The sequence below is a fragment of the Chamaea fasciata genome, unplaced genomic scaffold (genome assembly GCF_029207755.1).
Source record: "Chamaea fasciata isolate MVZ Bird 193981 ecotype frontalis unplaced genomic scaffold, bChaFas1.0.hap1 SCAF_2, whole genome shotgun sequence".
NCBI lineage: Eukaryota > Metazoa > Chordata > Aves > Passeriformes > Sylviidae > Chamaea > Chamaea fasciata.
Window position 1 is genome coordinate 1,649,840 of NW_027094087.1, and position 25,538 is coordinate 1,675,377.

The 25,538-nt window shown below is 45.5% G+C and overlaps 1 protein-coding gene and 1 long non-coding RNA gene across 12 annotated transcripts in view; both read right to left on the reverse strand.

Annotated features, from left to right (window-relative positions):
• Window positions 1–137: 137 nt before the first annotated feature.
• LOC136304006 (uncharacterized) lies at window positions 138–4,007 on the reverse strand. The gene is made up of 3 exons (XR_010724346.1): window positions 3,703–4,007; window positions 1,036–1,181; window positions 138–311 (listed from the first exon to the last, which is right to left on the reverse strand). It is a non-coding gene; the product is annotated as an uncharacterized lncRNA (long non-coding RNA).
• Window positions 4,008–4,720: 713 nt separating this feature from the next.
• Window positions 4,721–25,538, reverse strand: part of LOC136303963 (chromatin assembly factor 1 subunit A-like) — a 220,802-nt gene continuing 199,984 nt past the window's right edge. For all 11 annotated transcript variants that reach the window (XR_010724331.1, XR_010724333.1, XR_010724340.1 and 8 more), the window contains 5 exons: window positions 18,865–18,949; window positions 15,477–15,652; window positions 7,140–7,239; window positions 5,662–5,780; window positions 4,721–4,735 (listed from right to left, as the gene is read on the reverse strand). The gene's annotated coding sequence lies outside the window, so the exon portion shown is untranslated. The remainder of the gene's footprint in view (window positions 4,736–5,661; window positions 5,781–7,139; window positions 7,240–15,476; window positions 15,653–18,864; window positions 18,950–25,538) is intronic.

The following is a 25,538-nucleotide window of genomic DNA, read 5'->3' on the forward strand; positions in this document are numbered from 1 at the left end:
GTTTTTGTCGCGTGTGAAAAACGCGAGGTGTCCCCCGAATCGCCGGGAGCCGCAGAGCCGAGCGGGGCTCGGGGTGTCCCCCGCTTACCTCGCGTCCTGCCGGGATTGCGGCTCGCAGAGCTCGGCGAGGAGGAGGAGGAGGAGGAGGAAGAGGAGGAGAGGTCTGCGCCTGGCTCCAGCGAGGGAGCTGCCGCGGCTGTGCCGGGCTGATGGAGCTCCCCGGTCCCGCCGTGTCCCCGCCGTGTCCCGGCCCCTGCCCGGGGCAGCGCCAAACTTCCCGTCTTTGTCTGGGCAGCCGCGGTGCCCCCAGCCTGTCATTAAGGGCCGGCAAGCTGTCACCCACTCGGGCGGACCGTGACTGCCCCGAGCCCCGGCAGCAGTGGGCGGGGAGCAGGCTGGGCTTGCTCTGACCTTCGGACCCTTAGATCATCCCCCCGCTGTCACACACGCCCGCCGACCCCGTCCCCTCGTCTGCCACCCCCCGCCTGGGGCTGCAGCGGGGACACCGCCGAGGGCAGCGGGCTGCGGTCACCTCAGCACTGCCCATGGAGCGAGCGGATGGCAAGGAGCTCCTTCCCTGCCGAGGTCGTGGGCTGGAAGGGCTCTGGGAAGGTGAGAGCAAGGCAACTCCTGGGGATTCCGAGTGATTTCCCCCTGCTGAGGTCCAGACCCCACACCGACAAACAAAAGTGCTTATTTATCCCGTGTTTCCTCTCCACGTCCCGAGACGCAGGCAGGAACAGGTGCTCTCTGGCTGCAGGACTCTGCAGGGATGCAGGTCTCCATCCTCATCCTCACCTGCGAGCAGCACCTCCCCCCCGACCGCTCTGTCTGGGAGAAAATGATGTGCACACCTGTAATGCTTGGCAGGGTCAGGATGGCTTGGTGGGATGCACAGACCTGCCCCTGTAGCTTCCACCATTGCTCTAAAGAACAGCTTAACTAAAGCCACAAAAGCTTCAAAAATTAATATTCCCACGTCAGTGATTGCTTTAACATAACCCAGAGGTTGTGCTTAGGAAACGTTTCACTCACCGAAGTTTTGCCAATGTTCATTCTTCTTCCATTTTTTTTTGGGAAATGGTGATACCTGCAAAGTGAAGTTCACTTCTCAACCTCCTGGTATTTCTTTTTCTACATTTCAGTGTTCTGTCATCTCCAAAAATTCTTGACTGGAGTCACTAGGTTTCAAAATTAATAAGAGTTATGTATTAGGGAGGTCACATTAACTTTTTGGGGCATTGGGCCAGGACTATTCAACATTTAAAAATTTAAACATTTTCTCAGTTACTTAAACTCGTTATAAAGTTAAAACAGCAGCAAAAAAAAAAAAACAAAACCAAAACACTAAAGGGAGAGAGAAAGAGAGAAGATATATTTTGATTGAAAAAAGAACCTGTAATTTTCTTGGATGGGTTTTACTTTCCCTTTGAGCCTAATGCATGCCGGCTCAGCACCAACAATATTTTTATTGACTTCACTGGGACCTGACTGAGCCCTGGATTGGCAAATAATTCTGGGTCCAAACTCCCAGATACCCCTGGGAGGGGTGCTAGAGAGGAGATCTGGGATAAGGAATGGATTTTGGATAACAACCTCAGCACGTCTCATTAAAGAAGTGTTAGTTTGTCAACGAAAAGGCATATGGTGCACAAGAGGCCAGTGTAACGTTCTCCCAGGCTACAGCCTAATTCCAACTGTCCAGCCATATAACCCTGGAAAAACAGGAATGCTTAGAAGGGCTGCTGATAATTAAATGGTGAGTCCCACTGCTCGTCCCTGGAGCTGTCTTTGATTTCCCAAATGACAGAAGAAGTTGGCTGGGCTGCCCTGTTGCACCAAGCAAGGATCCAGGCTTTCCTGGAAGGTACAAATTACTCTGTGCAAATCACCCCACAGATTAGGAAATCTGTCCTATTTACGTTTCAAAACTGCAGTAACTCAGCACAGCAGTGCAATAATGGAAAGATGGGTCAGTCATGCCTCCTGCAATGAGAGGGAACATCTTTCAGTCTGAGAGCCTGGAAGTGGAAGGATAAATCACTGGAATGAATCATCTCCTTCCTCACAGTTTTGCCCTCTTAGCCTCTTTCTACAGTTACAGCACTGCCTTTAAACAAGAAATCCTGTTAGCATGTCCCAAGTTGTGGATGACACTAAATCCTTGTCAAACACTTCTGACCTGGAAATTTCAAGGCTGACCTTTCCCAGCTGAGCGATAGAGAGCCACAAATCCTCAATTAGTTCTGAGGCACAACACAAGCCTTGTATGCTTTGGATGGAATTCAATCCCGATGAAAGAAGGCACAATCCTCCGGAGTCTCTGGGAGCTACAAGCTGCTGTCACTAAAGTTGTGTTTCACCCCCTGGGTCTGTCTGCGAAACCCTTTAGGATCCTGCAAATACCAGCCTGGCTAGCAGGGGATTCCTGATCCTGTAGGGTTTCAGTCCCATAAGAAACTCGGCTGTAAGCATTATTAACACTCACATGAAGGAGTAGCGTGAGAGACGTGGAGATACTGGGAAAGTTGTTAAGGATTTTATCCAGGTGTCCTTCCAATTTTTTTTTTTTTTATAAAAAGGTCCTGTTTTACGTCACTTCTTTTTCAATGCTCAGGAACGTCAGAAGGGGTTAGAAAACCATGAATCCAAGGTCCCGTGTCTGCCTACAGCCCCCTGAGGAGTAGTCAAGGCCTAGCAGGGATGTCCTACCCAGCAGCACCTGTCCTCCACCATTAATGGAACACTTCCTTCTTGGAAATGACAATCATTCGGTTCAGTTTTCAGTGTTCTGGTGTTAGGACTGTCAGGCATTTTTCTGTCATTGCACAGGGAAGACAGCAGTTACTCTGGGAAGCAGCATTTGTTCTGTAAAATTATAAGAAGGCCGGATCAAACCCAAGAGATTTGCCTGCCCAACATGTTCTAAACACCAAAAAATCAGCATTTGATAGACTTGTGATCAACGCAGGCCTATAGCTGGGAATGGATCCAGGTTTGGGTAAGATCCTATTAAAAAAATCTACCTGCAGGAACACAATTCTTAACATAGGACATCTTTGTCCCTCCTGAGGGTTAAAAGCCTCTCTCTGTTAACTTTATAGGAAATTTTAATATGATGATGATCAGAGGGATGGAGCAGCTCTGGGATTGTTCAGCCTGGAGAGAAAAGACTTTGGAGTGACCTAATGCAGCCTTCCAGTCCCTGAAGGGAACATAGAGGAAAGATGGAGCAGGATTAATTGTAAGACCCTGTAACGACGGGACAAAGGGGGAACAGCTTCAAATGAAAAGTAAGGATGTTCAGATTGGATGTTAGGGAAAAAATTTACATTCTGAGGGTGGCAGGGCACTTGAGCAAGTTGCCCAGAGAAACTGTGGGTGCTTCATCCCTGGAAGTGTCCAGGGCCATGGTTTGTTGGTCCTGTCAGAAGTTTTAACAAGGCGAACATTATGATTACAGTGCTCCAGTCTGCTCATCTTAAAGCTTCCCTTCGGTGGTGCATTAAAACCACTGAATAAATTTATTTCTGAAGGGCTCATTAGTAAATAAAATACTCATTATGAGTAATTTTGCAAAGAATTCTTAAAGATTAATATTTTAGGCTAGTCTTCTGGAAAGGACTGGATATTCCAGCACTTGGAATAAGTTATACAGCCTTAAACCCCCACCCTAAGATACCAACATATGCAACACTGTACCTTTTTTGGAGCAGGTGTCTTTCTGTGGCTTGGATGCTGTGAAAAGCCACTCAGATGGGAGCTCTCCTGGCAGCTGTTTTGAGTGACTTTAGCTTGCTTGGTGATACTGAAATGGATTTGTTGTTGATAAATAAGACAACACCACCCTTACTGGTGCATCCTTCCTGCCAGTCTCACCAGATGTGCCGGGAGCTCCTGAAGACTGAGGTAACTCCTGCATCCTTCTCCTCCTGCCTGTGGCCAAGGCAGCTGGCTGTGGGCTGTGCCCTCTTCCATCTCCATGGCTGGCATTCCCTCCACACACAGCGGGCATTTCCACCGAGTCCTGGACAAAGTTCCTACAGGCCCACCCACAGCAGTTGTAACTGGCCAAGCTCTTCAGTTGAAAACAAAACCGTGAGCTTAAAGCGGTCATATTTGGTCAGGCATGCAGCAAGTGATTTTGGTGTGAACAGCTGTGGCTTCAAGGCAAAATGTTTTACTTGCTTCTTTATGGTCCATGACATCTTCAAGGGTGCAAAGGAGACGCCTTTGCTTGGGGGTTGTGTTTTTGGAAGTGACACGTGCAAGCAGCGGACCAAGGGTATAACAGTTCCAGCAGGCTGAAAATTTTACATTTAACATCAGCTTCATTTTTCTGTCACGGCTGAGGAGGCAGCCACGAGGGGTGTGGAGTTGAAGCGCGTTGGGCGCTTTTAAAATACTGTATTGTTTTACTGTAACAACACAAGGATGTTGTGAATTTGTGGGCACCCTATCGAATTAAAATAGGAAACCGTCTGAGGCCTGGCTAGAAATCAAATTCTTGAGGCATCACGGAGGAGGAAAAGAGATTTCTGCAAGACTAAACGTAAAATAAATAAAGATGTATCATGTAATAAAAGTACATGTCTTACAGGTATCCAGGGGAGGGGTCAGCAGATGGATTGTCCAGACAGGAGGAGGAGGAGGCGCAAAGGCCCAACTGCATTTCTTACGTTTTCAGGCATTAACCTGGAGAACAGACTGGAATGGGGTCCTCGCCTTCCAACAGCTGCTGCGAGAAATGGGCTCACATAAGCCATAACACAAGTGAATAATTGTGACCATTGAACCTACCATGAATTCTGTTTAAAAACACATGTTGGGTGGAGGCGCTGCTCTGCAGGAAGTATCACATGTTAGCAGAGTAAGCATCAGACCCTTCTCCTATTTTATTTTCTGAACAGCAGCAAGATAATCAGAGGAAGGGTAAAATGTTAAACTTTTCCTTGTAAAAAAAAAAAAATGACACTTGTTATAAAAATACATTTGAAGGGGGCAAGAGATGCATGTGATGTATTCTACAGCTGTTCCTTCAGAGGAGTAGAAGGCCTGAAAAACTCTCGAGTGCCAGTTATATGAGGAGCAGCAGACATTTAATTAATCGCAGTCCTAGAATTTTACAGCCAATATGTGGTCTCTGAACATCTCTGCTCTAGTTAGCAGAACATCTGTAGTAGAAAAACAGAGCTCAAATAAATCTGCATTCTCTTGTACCCCTCCAAACCTTACCGCTTTTTGTCATTATTCCTTTAAATATTTTTCCAAAGATGTGTGTGTTCAGCTTCTCCCTGGTCCTCCCAGCCCTTCTTTTGCACACAGCCTGGATATAGACCCTATATTCTGAAATAGCTAGATCTGAAATTCTGGGGTAATTATAATCAAAGAAATACCCCAAATATTATTTTTTAAATTTTTTTTCTCAGTCAAGTTCTCAGTTGCTGCAAATTGGGATGGTTCCACGTGGGCAAATTGTTCGAGGCACAGCTTTATGAATTTACACATCTATAAATGACATTCCAGCACTGGAGGTGGAATATCTTTTTCCATGTCATCTGAGGCATAAACCAGAAAATGTACTTCCCTAGACTTCAAAGTCCAAACTGTAAGAGTGATTAAAGAGAAATTTAAAACAAACTTTGGCCTGCCAGATCTCACCTGGCATTAACACACACGCTCCACCACTTCAGAGATCGAGTTCTGCTTGCCTTGTGCACGGATTTTTCCATCTCAGTCCTGGTTGCCCTGAAACTGGGGGAGGAAGGGCTTTGCAGGTCCTGTGAGGAAGGAGGGAATGCTCTCAGGTGGCACCACTGCCTGGCCCAGAGCCTCACCTGGCTTTTCCTCACTGCAACGAGAAACCTTTGCCATGAAAGAGGGAAAGGTGGAGAACCTAGAGCTGGCTCTCCCAGCATTAATCCCCAGGGAGGACCATTCTGAGAGCTCTTGCTGTCTAAGGGGGCTTGTAGGTGCTCCCAGGGGGCTTCTGGGATAGGACTGTGATCCTGCTTTTGGAGGGATTCTCCTGTTACCTCCGCTGGCTGTGCTTTGGTTGCACCAGGGAGGTGTCACGGAGGATTCCTTGGGGATGAAACTCAACCAGAAATACGTTCCCATGGGCACACGGGGCACAGGACTAGAGAGAGCCAGACCAAATAAATCCTGCTAAGAGGGTGCCACGTCCTGAGCGCACTGTTCCACGTCCAGATCTCCCATGCAGCTGCACTCCTTCCTAGAGAAGCCAGTCCTGCTACTTTAGAGGAACATCAGGCTGCAGTGTCAGCTGAGCCCTGCACAACATTCCTTTTCAAAGGTTTTAGACACTGTGCAGGCCGAGATGTTCCATCTGCAAGACAGGGATGCAGCTTTTGGGATACATTTTCCTGTCTCTAGCAGTGGAAAGCATCCACTCAATGATTAGCACAGACGTGTTAATGATCAGGACATACATTTTAATGTTTAGCCCGTACCTTGCAGCCCTCAGAAGGGCTGGGAGGTCCGTGTGCCATCTAAATGCTAGATTAGTCTTTACTTTAAGGGCTTAAATGGGTCTCAAATGCTGCATTAGGCTCAGGCTGGCCTTGGGCGTAAGGGCGCGATTCACCCCGCAAGAAAAGCCCAAACCCAAGTCTCATCACAGCTGCAATATTCATTTCTGGAAGGCACCCAGCAGGTCTTATCCAAGCCACTACAGACAGGCAGTTTGAGTTTTTCCAGTTCCTAATGATTACACAGTATCCTGGAGTCACTTGGACAACTTCCACCGAGAGTGAAACTCTTTGTATTTAATATCCCCCGAAAATAAAAGTGGTATAAGAGAAGGGCCTCAGTCTTTTTCTTCTTTTATTGCTGCTGTTGAAAAGGTTTAGCCCACAGGGATTGGAGCACTGGGCAAAAATACAAAATATGCAGTACATCCTGTTACACCAAAGCAGGCAGATCCTCTCCCGTAACAACCAGAGCGGTACAATGGGAGACTTTGTCTGCTTTTCCTGACCATACAGCCTGCATGGGCTGTCAGTAGGGTTTCCATTTCAGGAAGTTAAATGGTGGAAATCGATAAATATCACGACTCCTTTTTCACCATTGTTCCGGGAGGGTGTGTGTTTGAAAGGGGCATGGGGGAGCTCCATTACCTGATTCTGCCAGGGAAGTGTTCCTGCACCAGGAAATGATTTCCCTCCTCACTGGACACCCAGGATATCATCAAATGTGAGTCCTCGAAATCTTCAGCAGCTGTGATGCAAAGAAATTCGTAAAGAGATAAATAAATGCAGTCTTTAACAAATATGTGGGCAGAGCACAGAACAGCTTGAGCTTGAGTTGATCTGAACAACTGGTCCTTTCAAAATCCATCTATCCTGACCTTCAGCAGGAGAAAAACCTGAGGTCCACTAGACAAAAACACTCTTCAACTCTACATCATGCTACAAAATCTCTTGTGGCCTGAAATGGCTTTACCAAGGAGTATAAAAACATGCAGCCCACTTTTCAGGACATGCAAAAAGGGCAAGAAACTTCCCAACCAAACCAAACTTTTGCTCTCCTACGTAGTCTGAGTTTCAGGGATTTCATCATAGCCTCAAGGCTCTTTCCCAAATCACCTATTCTCTCTCAGAGCCCTTCCCTGCTCTCTTGCCTGCAATATTTTCAGATTTTTTTTTTTTTTTTCTCCCAGGGGAACATTTTGCAACGTTCATGTCACGGTCTAGATCATAACCACACCAGGCAACCTTATTTCCTTCCTGATGTTTACCGGGGTTTATATTCTCCAATATGAACTGGCAAATGTGTGTACTCAAGGCCTTGCCAGTGAACAGCACGACTTTCCATGGTTCATAAAAACTCACCCATCCCCAGTGGAGCAGAACCATTCTCCTGTGCTCAGAGCAGGAGTTCACCGCTTCCAAACACGGAAACCATATGGTGACATGTTTTTAAGAGAAAACATAACCAAGCAATGTCCCACCCATGACCTTTCCCGGAGAAACCCTCTCCTTTCCGTGCTGGAACTCCATCCAGTACAGGCACCTGGTGTCCCACAAGGTGCCAGCTGCTGTTGTGTGAGGAGGATGAGTGTTAGCACTACGTTTATGCCACGTGTTCACACCCAAAACACTCAGACTGACCCACTTGACTCCTTAAAACTTCCTGTTTTCAGGGAAGAAATGAGAGCTTTTGGAAAGGTGTTCCAATGCTTATTAACCTTAACTGGTACAAAATGGCATCCAGCTCCTAATCTGAAATCCTTTCAGCTGCAGTGCCCAGACATCACACCTTATTAAACATTTTCCTGCCAGTCCGAAGAGCCTGCTACTTCTTTTTCCTAGTTAGTCAAATTATAGATAATAACTCGTCACTCTGACACTTCCCTTGTGAACCTCAAGCACAGTAAGGACCTTGTGCTTATGCAAAGAACAATTTTTCAGTATTTCAGTCCTTCTTTTGGCCTCCTCCAGCTGATCAAAAACATCTCCAAGCTGTGGATATTGCTGCTGGACAAAGCTATGCTGCACCTCGGCTTCCATAACTCTGTTGGGCAGAGACCACACCAGCAACTCATTACCTGAGCAACTCCAGCAGCTCCTCCCTTTGCTTTTGCACAGCCCCTGCTTCTCTGGAGAGAATGTTCCTCCTCTAAGGTCATGGTTTACAGCTTTTCTTTCCAGAGGCACTGCTCTGCCCCATACTTCAACAGCAGGATCCTAAATTCTTCCTGCCAGTGTCCGGCCCGTTTTAAAGCTTAGACTGCCTCCAAAGCTGATTTTATGATTTAAGTGACTCCGGTTTTATACTTCAGTGACCAGTGGTGTCCCACAGAAGTCTGCATTGGGATAGATTAGATAAAAGAAAGGAATTCTTCCGTGTGAGGGTGGGCAGGCCCTGGCACAGGTTGCTCAGAGGGAGCTGTGGCTGCCCCTGGAAGTGTCCAAGGCCAGCTTGGATGAAACTCTGAGAAACCTGGGATAGGGAAAGATGTCCCTATCCACAACAGTGGGGTTGGAACTAGATGATCTTTAAGCTCCCTTCCAACCAAGGTCATTTTATGACTCCATGCTTCTCTGTCTATTGGCAGGCCACTGATACAATCATTAAACTGTGCTGTGCTAAGAATCCTGTATTTTGCTAGAGAGAGGGAAAGCCTTGCTTGATTCTATATCTTTATGATCACACGTTGAGGTCTCTCAGTCTCCAACCCAGCCAACGTTTGCTGCGTGTTTTCTACGCCTCAGCAAATCCACATGAACAACCCTGAGCAGCCACAGCGTAATGAGGGTGAATAACAGCTCTTGGTTGGACAGTCACTTCCTCCTCATCCCCTGTGAGCTGCAGCCTCTGCCTTCCAGGCCCAGGGCTGCTGTGTAGGACGTGGCTTTGGGGTCCCTCAGAGTGAAGTCAGGCTTTCCCTGAGTGCCACTGACAAAGACATGACCTCACTCCAGCCCTGTTCTGGCTGCTTGGACACGTTTTTACTTACAGGGCTTAGGTAGCACCTCCCTCCTGCACTTCACAGCGACATAAAAACCCCCTAGCCTTTCCTGTTTGCATCTTCCGAAGAGCTCATTTTGGTAAATTCTAATTGCAGGGGTTTTTTGGTCTTACTCAGAACAGTCTGTCTGCAGTTTTGTGTAGATGAGGTCAGAGCAATTTTGTAGCGAAGAGCATTATAGCAGTCTCAAATTCTCACTCCCCCATCAGTGGGATCGGGGAGAGAACTGCTGGAAAACTCATGGGTCGAGATAAAGACAGTTCAATGGGGAAAGCAAAAGCTGCACACAGGCAAGGCAAAGCAAGGAATTAATTCACTTTCTCCCGTGGGCAGGTGCTCAGCATCCCCAGGAGAGCAGGGATCCCCATCACACCTAACAGTGACCTGAGAACACACACCCCATCCCTCCAAATGTCCCCTCTTCCTCCTCCTTCCCCACACTTTATATCCTGAGCAGGATGTCACTGGGATGCCCCTTTGGTCACCTGGGGTCACCTGTCCTGGCTGCGTCTCCTCCTCAGCCTGACAAGACAAAAAGCAGGAAAGGCCTTGGCTCTGTGTGAGCCGTGCTCAGCAACAACAAAACCATCTCTGTATTATCAGACCCAAAACAGAAGAAAAATCACCTCTACCCTAGCTGAAACCACCACAAGGAGAAAACATTTGGTGGGTGAGGAAAATCTGCAAGTCCTTGACAAAAAGCCTCCCTGCACATCACTGCGCACAAGCTGTACTTGTCCTTGGCAGCAAATGCTGAGGGAGGCACAGTGTTTTATTGGTTTTCTTTTGGGTTTGCTGTGGTTTTGATCTCTGTGCTCATTTACAGGGATGCAGAGGAGTCCCGATTCCAAGCAGTCAAGGAATGCTGCGAGGAATTCATGCACATATGGAAATGAATGACTGCACCAAATGCAAGGCCCATCAGACCGTCTGCAGAGTAAGCCCTGTGGCCTCTCTCCTCCCTCATTTGCCTAACCCTGTTTTAACAAGCACCTGGAATGGTTCAGCCGTGATGTTCCTGCTGTTCCTGCTCTGCAGGCCCAGAGGACTCCCTCCCAGACTTCTCTTGACACAGTGACTGGCATGGGGCAGAGGCAGATTTCCAAAACAAAGCCAGCAGATGCTGTGGGTCCCTGAAAGCCACATGAAGTTGGAGCTCTGGTGGTTTTCATTATGTTGTGGTGTCAGTGCCCTGCGTTCACACGGCCTGATGGCTTTTAGCAAGCTCTGCCCTCAGTTTGAGTTCCAGGCTCTTTCTGCAGATTCGAGGGCACTCTGTGTGCATGTAAGGGGGAGGGGGGCATTTCATTTTTTAGTGTTGGAAAGCAAAACACTCCCTTTCTCCAGCCTCTTTACTTGCTGTGCTTCCAGGAAAACACTGGGAGAGTTATTGGTCAATACCTCTTCGAGTAAGAGTTAGTAATGTTTCCCAGTAGGAAATGTAGTGGCTAAGACATGAATTCCTTTCAAGTTCTGAATCAGATTCTTTTTTTTCCCTTCAAACCATCCCTCAGATCTGAGGAACTCTGAAAAGAGGAGTTTTCATCCTGAACCCAGAACTCCCTGTATCGTTGATGGGACTGTCAAGGTGCTGTTTCTACAAGACGTGATCCAGAGAGCTCAGCCACCCACACGGCAACTGCAACCACAAGAGGCAACACTTCAGAGCATCCTATCTGAGAATCCATCTAGAGGACATTTCAGACAGACCTGAGGCTCCTCTGCTCCCGCTTGGAGCTGCCTGGACACCAGCCAGCTCTAATTTAGGAGTCCTGCAGACATGTTAGCTCAGTTCTGTGTTTGAGCTCATATCAAAGCCCTTGCAATCATCTGCCCTGAGATGATGCCTGGCAGGTAAAGCTCAGTCCTCAGGTGATCCTGGGGTTTTGTTGCCTTCCTGGATGTCAGAGGAATTTCTCCTCAGAATAAAAGCACTCAGGGGAGGAGGTGTTTTTCTGCTTTCTGCTATGCCATAACCACTGCTCTGGCCCAGCAGATTCTTCTACAGAGGCTACAGCTGCTTTCAGGGAACCTCTTTGCACCCTGCTGAACACGAAGCAAGATTTTAACAACCTCCACCAGCTTTCCCTGCCTTGCTTTGCACCCACTCAGGCCTGGCCAAAATCCAGCCCTCAGCCACAGCCTGTAGGACTCCTCTCCTAGTGCACATACTTTGCAGATAAAAAAAAAAAAAATAATAATAACTTGAATCAGAAGAAAACCAGGCAGAAACCCCCTGCCTGCAGTCACGTGTCACACCCAAAGCAAAACCAAGGCTTCTTGGCTCTCGGTCCCAGCAGGCAACAAGTTTGCACCTGAATCATTTGGAAGCAGAATCTTCTCAGGAAGAAAGGCATCTGGCCCAAAACGTAGCGTGGATTCCTTTGTTTGGTTTAGCTGAATCCCACGGTTTTGCGTTTTCATCCCTCAATCCTCCCTAGCAGGGGAAACAAATCTCCGGTAATTTGAACACGTGTACGCTGCGCGCTGACTCTCGGCTCGCGTAACTTGTTCCATATTCCCAGCGCCGTCTGCTCTGCCACGATTCCCCGGCGCGCAGAAACCAGATGGGCAAACAAGGCAAAGGACGGCCCTGCCTCGCTGCACCTGAGCTTGAAATCTATGCAAACTTAGGGATTAATCAGGTCGTTTTAAAATAAGGGAAATTCCTAAAAAACGTTGGGGTTTGGTTGGTTTGTTTTTTTTTTTCCTTCCCCCTGCTTCTTCAAACAGAAATCGTGTAAATTGATGTGGAGATAAGATGGGCTTTGTTTTGTTTGGGACTCAGGAAGATAACTTTATGTAAAGCTCCTTGTTGTCGGCAGCCTACTTTCTTTGCTGGAATACGAGTTCAAGTCATCATTTGGCAGCTTTTTTTTTCACAACACTTTGATGCGAGTAGGAGGAAGGTGGTGGTGGGAAGTCTTTCCATGGGAGGTTTGCTGAATAGTTATGAAAATGTTGGATTTAAAGCCCTGTGCAGGAGAACCTCTCTGCTTGGGTTTCTTTTTTTTTAAATTTTTTCTGAAAAATCAGACCCACGGTTGTCCGTGTCTTTCTCATCATGTTGATACTGCCTGTATCTTTGAAAAAAAACCAACCACTCAGAAATGAAACCAGAAAGAATGAAAACTCTATTCTGTAAAAGAATGTTCTCCAAAAGGCTCTCAGGCAGATTTTTTAATCTGAGACAACTGGTATTTTACTGACTCGGGCAGCAATGCTTAGTGACTGTTAACAGTATTTAGTGACTGTGAATGTTCAACCCCTATTTGCTTTGCTGTCTGTTTTGTCCCTGACTCCCTTCACTAAAGGCTGAAAAGCTCCTGAAAAGCTGGGAAATAGCTGTGCAGAATTTTTGCCAAAAACCAGGGAGATGTTTGTGATGTTGAGTGAGTTTGCTACGCTCTGCCCTTTCCAGCTTTTCTACCTCCAGGAGCAAGAATGAGATGGAACCTGCTGATTGTTGGAAAGCAGGAGACCAATTGCTGAACAATAAATTCACAAAATAAATAAGCTGCCTTCAGCTAAATGTCTACCATAGTGATTTCTGGGGGTTTTGTTTGTTTGTTTATTTTTGGGTGTGGTTTTTGTTGGTTTTTGTTTGTTTTAAAATTTTGGTTTGCTTGGTTGTGTTTGGTTTTTGTTTGTTTTTCTTTAAGGACTAGAACTTTTTTCTTGCTTTTTAGCATGACAGCAACAAAAGTTCGTCAGTTCATAATAAATACGGATTCGGTACCTGAAAAGGTCCACTGCTGCTTAGATAAATTGAAAAGAGTGAAACCCCTGATGAGAGATTTTGTCTGGAAACCAGACAAGTCTCCAAGCTGAAGGCACGCAGCAGAGTGACCTTGAAATGTCCAGCGCCTCTTGTATGCAGAGAAAAATTTGGTTTTGCGGCTTATTTGGGATGAATTGGATTTGGCAGATCCTTATCCAAATGCCACAAGCACCCAAATGTGCGGGGAGCTGGAGCACCTATAAATGACCTTCAGGTCTTGCGAAATGGCAGCAAAACCATCCCCACGGGTTCCCACACTTGCATTCCAGAGAAACGCCCGAGGCCGTCCTGGAAATGCTAAATGCCCTGTAAAGTCACTGACAAATGGCTGCTGGAGTTTTGTAAAAACCCCTCGATAATTTAGGAACAGGTTTAGTAATCCCTTGGAATTGCATGCTTTGGAAAATCCCAGCAATGTGGATTTATCATTACAAATGAGAGACAAGCGTGGCAAACCTGCGAAAAGGAGAGTCTCTTTTGCTGTCTTGGAAGATCTCAGCTATCACATTTCATCTTCTCCTGCATCTCTGCCTCAATTTGTTCTGAAATCTTGGAACAAAAGAACATTTTGGTGCCCAAGCCATTCGGGAACAGTTTTCTTACAGATTAAATGACATGTCTGAAAGCGTCTTGCACCTATGAATATTATTGCTGTGACACTGAAAAGGTTCTCTTTCATGCGTTTGATATTGGGACAGTGCTGACAGATCTGCAGCCTCACCTAAGAACGGTGCTCGAAGAAGTAAGATTTCCCTAACCGTTAATCCCACACGACACAATTTTATTTTTATCATTCTGTTTGCCCAAACAAAAGCAAACTTGCCTACTTTTTTCCTTTACTGCTGTCAGTCGTACAAATATTTACTGACTCACCTAAGCCGAGGTTTCCACTCCAACAGCTTTCACCCGGCTGAATGAGGTAATTTAAATGGTCGTTTACAATTAAAAAGGATTCTCACACACATCAAAACCCAAGTTTGACTTTTGGTAGAGGGCAGGGTAATTTGCTACCATCGGTCTTGAGCTAGGCTTTGTTTTATCATGCAGTAAATGTTGTCACCCATCAACTCCAACCAACTAAAATGACGTTGGGGTATGATCAGCCTGTCCACAACCTCACTCTGCTGCTTTTGTCCAGGAGGAAAGGATGAGTAAAACGTCTCCAAAGGGTGTTTTATCTGGGCTGAAACTGCAAAACGAGCCCTGTGAGGGTTTTGTTTGTTTTGCTGGAGGTGTGGAGTTGTTTGCAGGCTCCCAAAAAGTGGAAAAATGCGATCCCCTCAGTCAAAAGATGCCACAGGGTGCGGCAGCCTTTGAATGAACCACGAGCAGCCAGGGGAGGCACGGGAGGGAGGAGTGAGGGAGACATTCACTGTGCAGGCTGCCTGAAAGGCCAAGGGCACAAGGGGAGGATTCCTCTTTTTGGAGGGATTCTTTCCCCCTTTTCCCTCATTTCAGTTTTGGTTTAAAGAAACAGGATAAGAAGGCATATTGCCATTAGTTCTAGCTTTGTTAGAAGGGAGCCAGCACTAAATCTTGCCTCCTTCTAGGCTCTGCTTTATATTTTGGTGAAGAATGGGATCTGAATGCACACGGGCCCATTATTTATCCTCATCTTCTTTCCTATTTTTCCCCTACATTTTTAGCTTAAATGCAGCCCTAAGGCCTTGATTAATGGGAGCAGCCCACATCCTTAGCAAAGCCAGGAATGCTGCTGTGACATTTTCCAAGCCTACCCCAGGTCGGATATTCCCTGAACTGCAGTGGAGTCATCCAGCTGCCCTCAGCGGTTTGGAGCTCAGACCTAAGGTGTGTGGTGGAATGTGCAGGAGAGATCGGGATCAAATTCCTCTTCAGTGTCTGTTTTATAGAGGAAGGAACTGGTTAGTGGGGCTTCCCAGCCCAGGGCTCAGTGCTCAACCATAGCTCATCAGCCAAAAAGGGGAGAGTTATGAAAAGCCTCTGACTGCTGTTTTCAAAAAGAAATGCCTTTCTCAGGCCTCTGCCCTGGAAGCATCTGTTCTTATTTATGCACTTTTTCATATACAAGAGGATATCATACATCTTCATTCTGGAGAGATTATTCCTGATTGAAAAAAAAACCCAAAACCCCAGAACAAAACAAACCAACCCCAAAACAAACCTAAACCAACCAAACCTCAAATAAACCCAACATTTGGAAGGAAAAGAAAAATCTCGTACCTTGCAAATATCTCCAAAGAAGGTGAGACTGGCTCCTGGTTGAGATGTTTCCACCCAGGCTGGCCCTGCTTCAGCAAAGCACTCAAGCGCATCCATGAGCTCTGCTCACTCCAGTGGGAAGCCCGGATTTTGACTGGATTTTGTGGAACAGCTGCCAAGCAAACTCCGAGTTCATCCTGGTGCAGAGAGGAACCTGATTAAAACTGTTGTAAGAGACCACTGGAGAAAGCCAAGTGCTCTGTACAACAACAACAACTTTTATTGATGCCATAAAACTCAGGAACACTCCTCTTAGCCAGCCACCTATTTTTGCCTGCTATTTACAAAAAATGAACCCTGCTATCCACGTACCTAAAGCCAAAGAGCACTCTTGCAGCAAGTCCCAGCATTTAGAATACTCCATAAAAGAAACATCAGCGCTCTCCACACTAGGGCAGCTCCAGAAAACTCCTCTCTCCTTTGGAGCTATGTAAGAGTGACCCATGGGGATGGGGAGAGGAGAATTAATTTATCCTGATGATGCAGGGAGCTCTGTGACCGATATTAGCTCTCCAATATCTGAGTGGGAAATGAGCGGTGGAACCATGTGTCTGAGCTGCAGGAGGAAGAGTGTGGCCAGCAGGCTGAGGGAGAGGATGCTCCCCTCTCCTCTGGGCCGTGCTGTGTCCAGTTCTGCCTCCCCAGTTCAAGAAAGAGAAGGGATTACTGGAGCCAGTCCAGCTGAGGTCTGTGGAGATGCTGAAGGGCCTGGAGCACCTCCTTTATGAGGAAAGGCTGAGGGAGCTGGGACTGGTCAGCCTCCAGGGGGGACAATCACGAGATCAGAGTCTTCCCATTAGTGCCCTGAGACAGGACAAGGGGCAGGAGGCACAAACTGAAAGACAGAAAGTTTCATCTGAATATGAGGAAGATCTTCCTCACTGTGAGGAAGGGAGGGTGACTGCGCACTTGGAACAGGCTGCCCAGAGAGATTGGAGCCTGCTCCTCTGGAGGTGTTCCAAAGCTGCCTGGATCCTGTGTAACCTGCTCTGGGTGAACCTGCTTTAGCAGGAGAGCTGGGCTGGATGACCTGCAGCATTCTGTGAGTCTCTGAATCACTGCGAGGTTTAAAGCTGCGCTGCTCTCTGGGCAGTGTTCACACACGTGGGATTTTCAAACTGGCCCCACGGAGACAAACGTGGCTTTAGTAGGGAGTGACACAGGGTGGTGGAGAGAAAAAGGAGCAAGTAGGGAAGCTCCATTCTGGAATGCCACCCACTTAATCCGTTATTACTGCCTGTATACTTCTATTTATTCATGAGCAGCTCAGCTGTTTCACTGCTCGTGTCCTGGTTGCCTTGTTCCTTGTCCTGACAGATTCCAACTTCAGCTGAAATCAGACCCAGGAGGAAATGAGTTGGGTTTATGCCTGTGTAGAAGGGTTGCTCAAACAGGATATCTGTTTATTAAAGCACTGTCTGGCAATTCTCATAGGGTGTCTATAACTTGTAAACCTTGAATACAAAAGGAGATTCAAAATGCAATCAAGAATACAATGGGGTTCGCAAGTTCCTGCAGCCATCCCTCTCCAATCCTATAATCCATCCTTCCTTGCATGGTTCTGGCCTGATCCTACAACCCTATTCACATGGAAATGCAGATCTTCACATTAATAACTGTTTCAAATCGATGTTTTTTACTACATGGTATGCACGTTGCAGAATGAGGCCTTCTGAGGAAAAGATGGGATTGTCTGCAGACAAAAGAGCAAAGTGTTCCTTGTGCTCAAATGACCTAATGGGAGATTCAATATTAATTTCTCTCACATGGGGAAAGTGTATTTTATATAATTTTTCTAAACTGGGAGGAGAAACCTCAAAAAGATGTTCACTTTAATTTAGAGGCATAAAACAGAGCCTTGGAGAGGTGTGAAGTCATCACCTGGTCCACGTCTCTGTTGAGGACTGGCTTGTAAGGAGAAACAACGAGAGAAAAACTTTGTCTGGTGTTAATTAATTACATTAACCTAAAATACACTTTTACTAGTTGGTGATTGGTGAGATTAGATCTCCTGTTTTTAGGAGAAAAGGACAGCTCTATCACTAGATGTTTGATAAAGGATGACATCAGCCTCTGAATTCTTTAAATATCTTTTTTTTAAAAAAAAAACTTCCCATTTCTGAACCAAGGATAATTCCTGTTGACTGGTTATCCCAGTACAGAAAACTTACAGTGGGTGGGCATTTGTATTTTCATTTATGTTTGATTGCTTCCCCTTATTTTACTAAAAAAGTTAGACTCCCTCACAAAGCAATGCTATCAGGTCTTCTAAGCAGATAATTTATGAGCCAGCACAGATTACATTTGGGATGAAATAACCATAAATCTGTAGTATCTAATAACATGGCTTTGTTGAAGAAAAAGTAATTTGGAATTAATAACCCTAAGCACAAATTTGTCTCTGATACCAATAAAACCCTCGTCCCTAGGAAGAGCTAATTCTGTGGCAATCAGCTTCTCTTCTGAGCCAGGAAAGAAAAACAGACTCTCACTTCCACTGAAGTGAATGCTGAAACACGGGATTTTCACCTTCCCACCAGGGCTGATCCACACTCTGGAATAAATTAAACCCTCGAAATTTTAACTGGGGAGGGCTCGCAGTGTCTGAGGCTGCTTGAAATAACGGATTCTTGGCACCCGACACTCCTTGAGATGGTCTTTCCATTGTACAAAGGATTAATAATAACCAAACATCGCCAGTTAATTTCTCCAGAGTCCTTAAAGGGTGGAAACAGCGGGTAGATGAGGTAGAACCCCTCGCTGCTCTCGGCATTCAAAAACCCTGCTGGGTATTCACAGCCTTTGAAATGTCTGCTTTTAATTATGCACATTGCCTTTCTGCCAGGGAGCAGGTGGAACAGCTTTCAGCTCAACTGGGAGCTCACACAAACTCCCCTCAGCAAAGCCTCTTCAAGAGCCTTCTCTTTTGGGAATCGAGCTGACACTTTAGTTATGCACAGGAGAATTTTCTCCTTCCATTAATTGTACAAGAAGTAGTTGGGAAGTCAGTGGAACCTGCACTTCCCCTCTTGCTCTGTCCAGCCAGCTCCGTGGCTGTGCCGTGCTTTGGTGAAAAAAACCCCCAAACCTCTCTCTTTGTATCCAGCCTGGCATGGAACCAGAAATTCATAGAATATCTCAAGTTGGAAGGGACCCATCACAGAGTCCAACTCCCTGCTCCTCAGAGGACTGCCTAAAACTAAACCATATGACTACCAAAAAGAAAGAAAAAAGAAAAGAATACAGAATTAAAGGAATGTTAACTGGGAATGTCCTTCAGAAAATGTCACACTGGTTTTCTTTTTATAGCCACATCTCACGAGGTATTATATATCCAAGGTATACACACCTGTGTGCTTCACTTTGGGCCTGCTCAGCCTGGAGAAGAGAAGCTTTGGAGTGACTTGATTGTGTCCTTCCAGCGCCTGAAGGAGCTACGAGAAGGATGGAGAGAGACAATTTACAAGGAAAGGAGTGTCAGGATCAGGGGGAATGGCTTCAAACTAAAAGAGAGTGGGTTTAGATGGGATGTTGGGAAGAAATTCTTCCCTGGGAGGGTGGGGAGGCCCTGGTACAGGGTGCCCAGAGTTCTTGGATTCCCTGTCCCTGGATAGAGCACTGTGCAACCTGGGATACTGGAAGTTCTCCCTGCCCATGGCATGGGGTTACAACTGGAGGATTTTTAAGGTCCCTTCCAACCCAAACCATTCTGGGATCCCGTGACAGCAATTCCAACAATGAATTAATGAGAAATGTCAACATCAAGCAGTCACTCTTATCTCTCCCCTATCTTTTTGTCACTCTTTATTCCAATGGCAACAGTAACTCCCGGACAACTAAAGTGGGTCTTACTATCTCTTCTTATTCCTTCTCAACCTAAATTGAATCTGGCAGGGAAACTTTTTTCCCCTTTTATAGCAATTTTCCCCCAGGTTTTCCCCGCGTTGTTTATGGACAAAATGAACACAGCTGCATCTGCAGGCATGACTGCAAGCCAGGCATCCGAGCTCCCTGCCTCGTCACGAGCCCGCACGTGCCAAGGGGCTTTGGCCCACGAGATGCTTGTTGACAGACACGAGGAGGTGGAGGTTTGAAAATTCTTGCAGATATTGTTACACCGTACCAGGAATGTCTGTCAACAATCAGGAGAAATCCTACAGACCCAAGGGGCTGCTCCTCGAAAATGATCCACCGGAACTTCACAGAAACCTTGGTTAAGTTTGGTTAAAGAAGGCACAGCGATTTATATTTTTAAGTCCTGCTTTGAGACCTAAATGCAATTGCTTTTCTGAATGAGTGTCAATGTACATAAAGCTCCAGTCTAGTAAAATGAAAACAATCCAATAGCCCCAACCTGTCCTAAGCCTCTCATCACCTTTGGTTTCATCTACAGCTCTTGGGGATGAGAGAGGAGAGGTTGTGAAAAGACAGCATGGGCTTGGCACAGCCGCAGCTTTAAAAACTCCTGGTATTTGTCTTGAAAAGTAGAGGCTACTGCCACTCAGTAGCTGGATTTTGCTAGGAAAACTCTAACCGCCCATCCTACTTTTCTTCTGTTGGCTTCACTGTCAGGAGGTTCTCCAGTTCAAGGCTCTGGCTTTGCAAGCAACGCAGGGACAACTCTCCAGGGCAGGGCTATAAAAGTCGCAGATATTCCATGCCACAGACTCATTTTTCATCCAAGAAGAAACTTTCCCCACAAGAGGCAAGGCTTTGTGGTGCTGTGAGGTGGTCATTAAGAAGAATGCAGACAGGAAATTATTATCTACGTAACATAAGCAGGAGAACAGCAAAAATAAGTGGAGGGAGGACTAGTAAAAGTAACAGTGAAGGGGAGCATTTCCAGTGTCCTGAGGTTATTACGTTTCTACCACAAACCTTTTAAACAAAGCAGTTCCCTGCACAGGTATTAGAATTTCTCAGATCAAGTGACCAGCTCCTCACAGCTCTTGCATAGAGATGTCACTGACAGTTTGCAGTAGCTGGAGATGCAGGCAAGAAAAAAAAAAAATCAAAGTAGGGCTTACGTGGGGGGTTAAGATGGGTCTAAGCTCCTTGCAAAGCCTGAGGAACAGCTGGCACGCAATGTGAGCATTGTTCATCCAGCATGGAACAGTCCTAGGTCTTCTCCCCTTACAGGAACTCCCTCCTGAAGAGCCTGTTAATCCCTGCTGGGGCACTGAGCACCAGGAACGGCACGAGAGCCGTAAAAAACATCACTGAAACATGCACTGGGCTGTGAAAATACCCATGTGGGACAGCGAAACCTTGCACGCAGTAAAAAAAATCCCCTCAAAAATGTGGATTAGAATAGTAGGAGCGATCCTAATGCTCTTAAAGGTTCCCTCTGTCTTCAGCACTTCAATGGAATTTCCTGTGTCCCTAAGACTCCTCCCAAGGGAGGTTCCAATGCCATGTTTGTTCATGTGTACCCATCTCATGCTTTGAACAATTAGAGGAAACAATTGCACATCTTGGATGTGCAAAACCCAGCTGAAAGGAACTACTTCCACTTGAAAGAGACCCCAGGAATTCCTCCCCTCTCTCACCCTCTGGTACTGAAATTGGGCGTGTTAAGAATCATCTAAGAAAAACTCAGGCCACAAATAGTGATAAAAGATCTGCTGCTTTTCCTTTAATTCTATTCTGGTCCTACCAAAGTGCAGCTTAAAATACCTTTTTTTTTTTTTTTCTCCCCTCTCTTGGTTGAAGTCAGAAGTGTAATGGCATTTGAGTTCTTTTTTCAAAGACTTGTAATTGCCCAGATGATAAAGCTGGACGCTGTGGAAAAAGGCATAACGGAAGGAATGTGTTTCACTTCTCACCTGTCTTTCCCAAAATGTGCTGGCAGCCAGGGGTGATATTTGAGACCCTTTCAAAAGAATGCTTCTCTTCTCTAATAAAAGGAAGCTTTATTCGGATACTCTCTTTAATTCCAAGGTCCAAAAGAGGCCACGCTCTCAACACCCTCAGAAGCTCAGCTGGATTGAAATGGAAACGCTGGAGCCAGCACATGTGTTGCTACTTCTTTTGACTCAATAATTTAAAAAGAAGAAGAAGAAGGAGAAGAAAAAAAAAAAAAGTCATGATTAAATCTGCTGAAGGGTTCAGTCTTGCCTGGTCCTCGAAACTCCTGGAAGGCAATGACCTGGAGTGCTCAGGCCCCTTTGGGATTCTCCACGTGGGCCCTGCCAGCACGTGACTTCCTGCCATCTGCTGAAGCAGCACTACCTGCAAAGCCATGACACCGCTTGAGGTACTGGCAGAGTGCTGGAATCCAGCCCTTTGCAGATGAACATCACAAATATCCCAATATTTCAAGGCACTCCTCACATCTGCAGACAGGAGAAGCTCTCAGAGTTGCAGCACTGGGCAGGAACGAGCACAGAAATACTAAATAGAGATCACACAAGCACAAAAGTAATAAATCTTTCCATTGAAATGGAAGCAGACATGGTGTTTATCTTGCTCAGCCTTACCCTCCAAATTTCCAGTCACTGCAGTGGCTTGCAAATGAATGTGTTGCCCTTGCAAGAGGTTGTTCAAGACCAAAGAAGAAGTCCTGATATTTAATCTGACTTGGAAATTACCTCCCTAAGCTTTTTTTGGGAGAAAAAAAATGTCACAAAATCATCTAATGTAGACGCCACGCTGCATAAGATAACATTTACATAGGTCACTGAGAAATGTCTCAAGATTTACCAGTGCATCTCTTTGTTTTTGGTTTCCCACACCTCCATCCCTTCAGAAAGTTGTGAGTTTTCACAGAAAACACCCAAAGCCTGTGAATATGTGCTTGCCTTCTAAAAAAATAACAACAACAAAAAAGTTCTTAAAAACCCCAAATGCTTTCAGCTGAGAACTCATTTTTGCACGGTTTCCACAGATTTAAACTGTCTACGTTTTCTTTATGGCTGCCAGCATCTCCCTTATATTTCCTTTTTTTTTTTTTTCACTTTGGCCCAGAAACCCAGCCTAGTTCGAGTTCCAATAAAACCCCTCTATCACCCCCAATGTTCATGCAGGGACTGAGAAACCCTTCCCTTACAGAGCCAAACTAATGTAAGGTGGCCAGAAAGCATTAAAAATATCTTTTAAAAAGCATGAAAACGTTATTAGCAGAATGGGCCAAAGAATTTCTCCCTTGCTGGGGAGTTTAAGCTTTCCATTTAAACCCTTTGACAACAATGTCATGATCACTGTTATTAAAGCCCTGTTGTTTTTATGTTAAGCTTGCTACTGAGCACTTATTACCCTATGAAGCACTTCCATAACCAAAATCCTTGTCCAGGGGTACATTTCCCTGTGTATTACCTGCTCCCTTCCCCTGCCTTCCTTTCACCTCCACATTTTCTCCAGGCACTTGTGTTGCACCCACGTTGCATCCCATGGCTGAGAGGGAGCCTTGCTCTGCTCTGTGCCTTGCACAGGAGCCTGAGGCTTGAATCATTTCTCTTCCTTTACCTCTCTGCTTTTGGAAGTCTCTCCTCTCACCCTCCCTTCCAGCTCCAAATGTTCTTGTCTTGTTATCCCTGCTGTTTCTCCTCTGGATTTCTTTGCAGTTGCCAATGAATTAAAAATACAACGTCACCACAGACCTCCCTGTGATAGAGAGTGGCCAGCATCAACCACTGCCCCCGGGAAACAAGGTCGTGCTCCTTCTTCCAGAGTATTGGATCCCCAAAAAACCACATAAACCTGGACAGTAAAACACTTAGAGCTCCATGCACATCACTGGTTTAGTTCAAACACCAATTAATGGCATTCAAAATGGAAAAATAAAACAAAACAAAACCAAAAAACCCAAACCTTTAGGAGAAACTGCACCTCTGTGCCACTGGAAATGCTTTGGGGTAGCTGGGATACATCTGCAGGCTTGGCAGAGGCCCTTTGGGAAATTTGTGTCCTTTTGGATCAGCAGAGAGAGGCCAGGTGGGATCCCCAGGGCATCTCAGATGTCCCCAAACACCTGTGTTTTGGCACCTGAAGGGCAGCGCTCCCATTCCAGAGGCATGTTCCTGATTGAACTGACACTGATGCCACTCCTGATAGAGCTCACGAGATAAGGACCAGTTTTTCAACTTCACGCTGTAAAGAACTACTCTGAAAAGTGGGGGGGGGGGGGGAAAAATCTCACTGTATTTCAAAATATATAAAGCAACCTCACTTCTTCTTTGAAATCATTCTCCTTCATAAAAATCGACTCCCAATATTGTTCTAATTTCTTGGGTTTGTTTTTAATGTGATAAGACACTTTTGCTGCATTTTCCAGCTTTTCTACAGTTCTAAATGCTTGAAAGCTCTTCTTTGCTTACTGTTGGTGTTTCAGGACATGGTTTTAGGAGATATAAGCTTAAAAAAAAAAATTTGCAAAATTTCCAATGCGAAACATTTAAAACCTGTCAAAAATCTTTGACACCCTGGAGCTGTGCTGATTAAACCTGACTTTGTACAGCTCAAGACTGAGAAGAACTGGATGTGTCAGGACATGATTTTCAGGGAAGCTTGCATTTGTTATGGAGGTTTTGTTAAAACTTTATTCCAGGTTTTATTACCTAGAAGTGAAATGCAAATAAATGACTGTTGGAGTGGAAGTGGGTCTAGCGAATAGTCACTTCTAATTCCGATTATTTCAAGAAGGAGCAGAACAATTTCCATCAGTCTTGGCTTGGTGGCATCCACTTTTGATTCGTACTTGCTGCCTCTGCAGCAGAAGTATGGAGGATACTTATGAAACTGGAAAGTCAGATCAACATAAACTTTTAAGAGCATTTTAAAAAAGCTGAAAGAATATTTTTCTTTTCAATGAATCAAAATTAAAACCAGGCTGTATGGAAACTGCCAAGGAGGCCCAGAAAACCCCCTCACTTTATAACTCCTGCCTTGCTGCCAGGACTTGTATCTAGAAATCTTTTTATCAGACAGGTGGCCCAGACAAAGAAGGGGCATTTGATGGTAACCTAATCTCTGAGAGTGTTTTCAGTTGCAGAGAAGATGAGAATTACTAAAAAAAACCCCAAAATGACGAAACCTTTCAGCGAGAAAATTAAACAGAGGCCAAAAAAAAATCTATTTAAAATTAATCTTAAACCAAACTAAATAATGAGCATTAAATGCTGTGTGAAGCCGCACTGGAAACAGTGCTTACTGTTTAATAAAATAACTTCCATTAAAAGGAATTTCTCAATTTGCCAGCCTGCCTAACTCCAAGGAGAAATAAAGTTATCAAGGTTGCCTTGCTTTTGAGTGAAGCATTGTCAGCTTCTCTATTACAGAAATTACTTTAAATTTGGATTGTGCTGCTTTCCATGAATTACTGGGGAACGTGGTGGGCTGGGAAAGGAGCAGCTCTTGCAACCACTCAATCACGTTTCTGAAAAAAATAGATAAATCATATCTGCAAGGCCTCATTCTTCATATATTTTTCACTTGCCCTCAGCATAGGCAGAGCCCTAGGAGTATGGCTCTAACATCTAAAAAAAAAATATTAAAGCAAGTTATTTTAAAGCTCTCTTACTCATATTTTTGCCACCTTGCTACTGCCTCCCTCAGTTATTTGACACACACTTGATGTCAAACAGTTATAAAGAGAAGAAAAATATTACACCAATTGGCTCGAGCAGTCAAGCTCAACTCAGTCACCACATAATGGTGAAAACAGGGATTTTCTCTTGGCTGGGAGCAGCCTCAGCACTGATGTACGGTTTTCCCCCGGTTTTCCTTCGGCTGTGCTCAGCAGAGATATTCTGTTTCAATCAGGTACCAAATTCATCTATCTCTCAAAAGCTGAAGCTTTAGGCTTTCCACAGGTAACAAAACCTGTCTCCAGTTCTGATTCAGGCACGTGTTCAAAGCAGAAATCTGGGGGGATGGCGGCTTGGCCAAAGGGAACAACCTGGAAAAGCCTGGAAGTGGGATTTAATTGTCTCAATTTCCTTCTTTCTCCTGCAAGTATCTTTGGTTTTTTTTTCTACAGCTGATTTCATCCCAAATTCAGGCTCAGGTGCCCAGCAGAGCCCATGG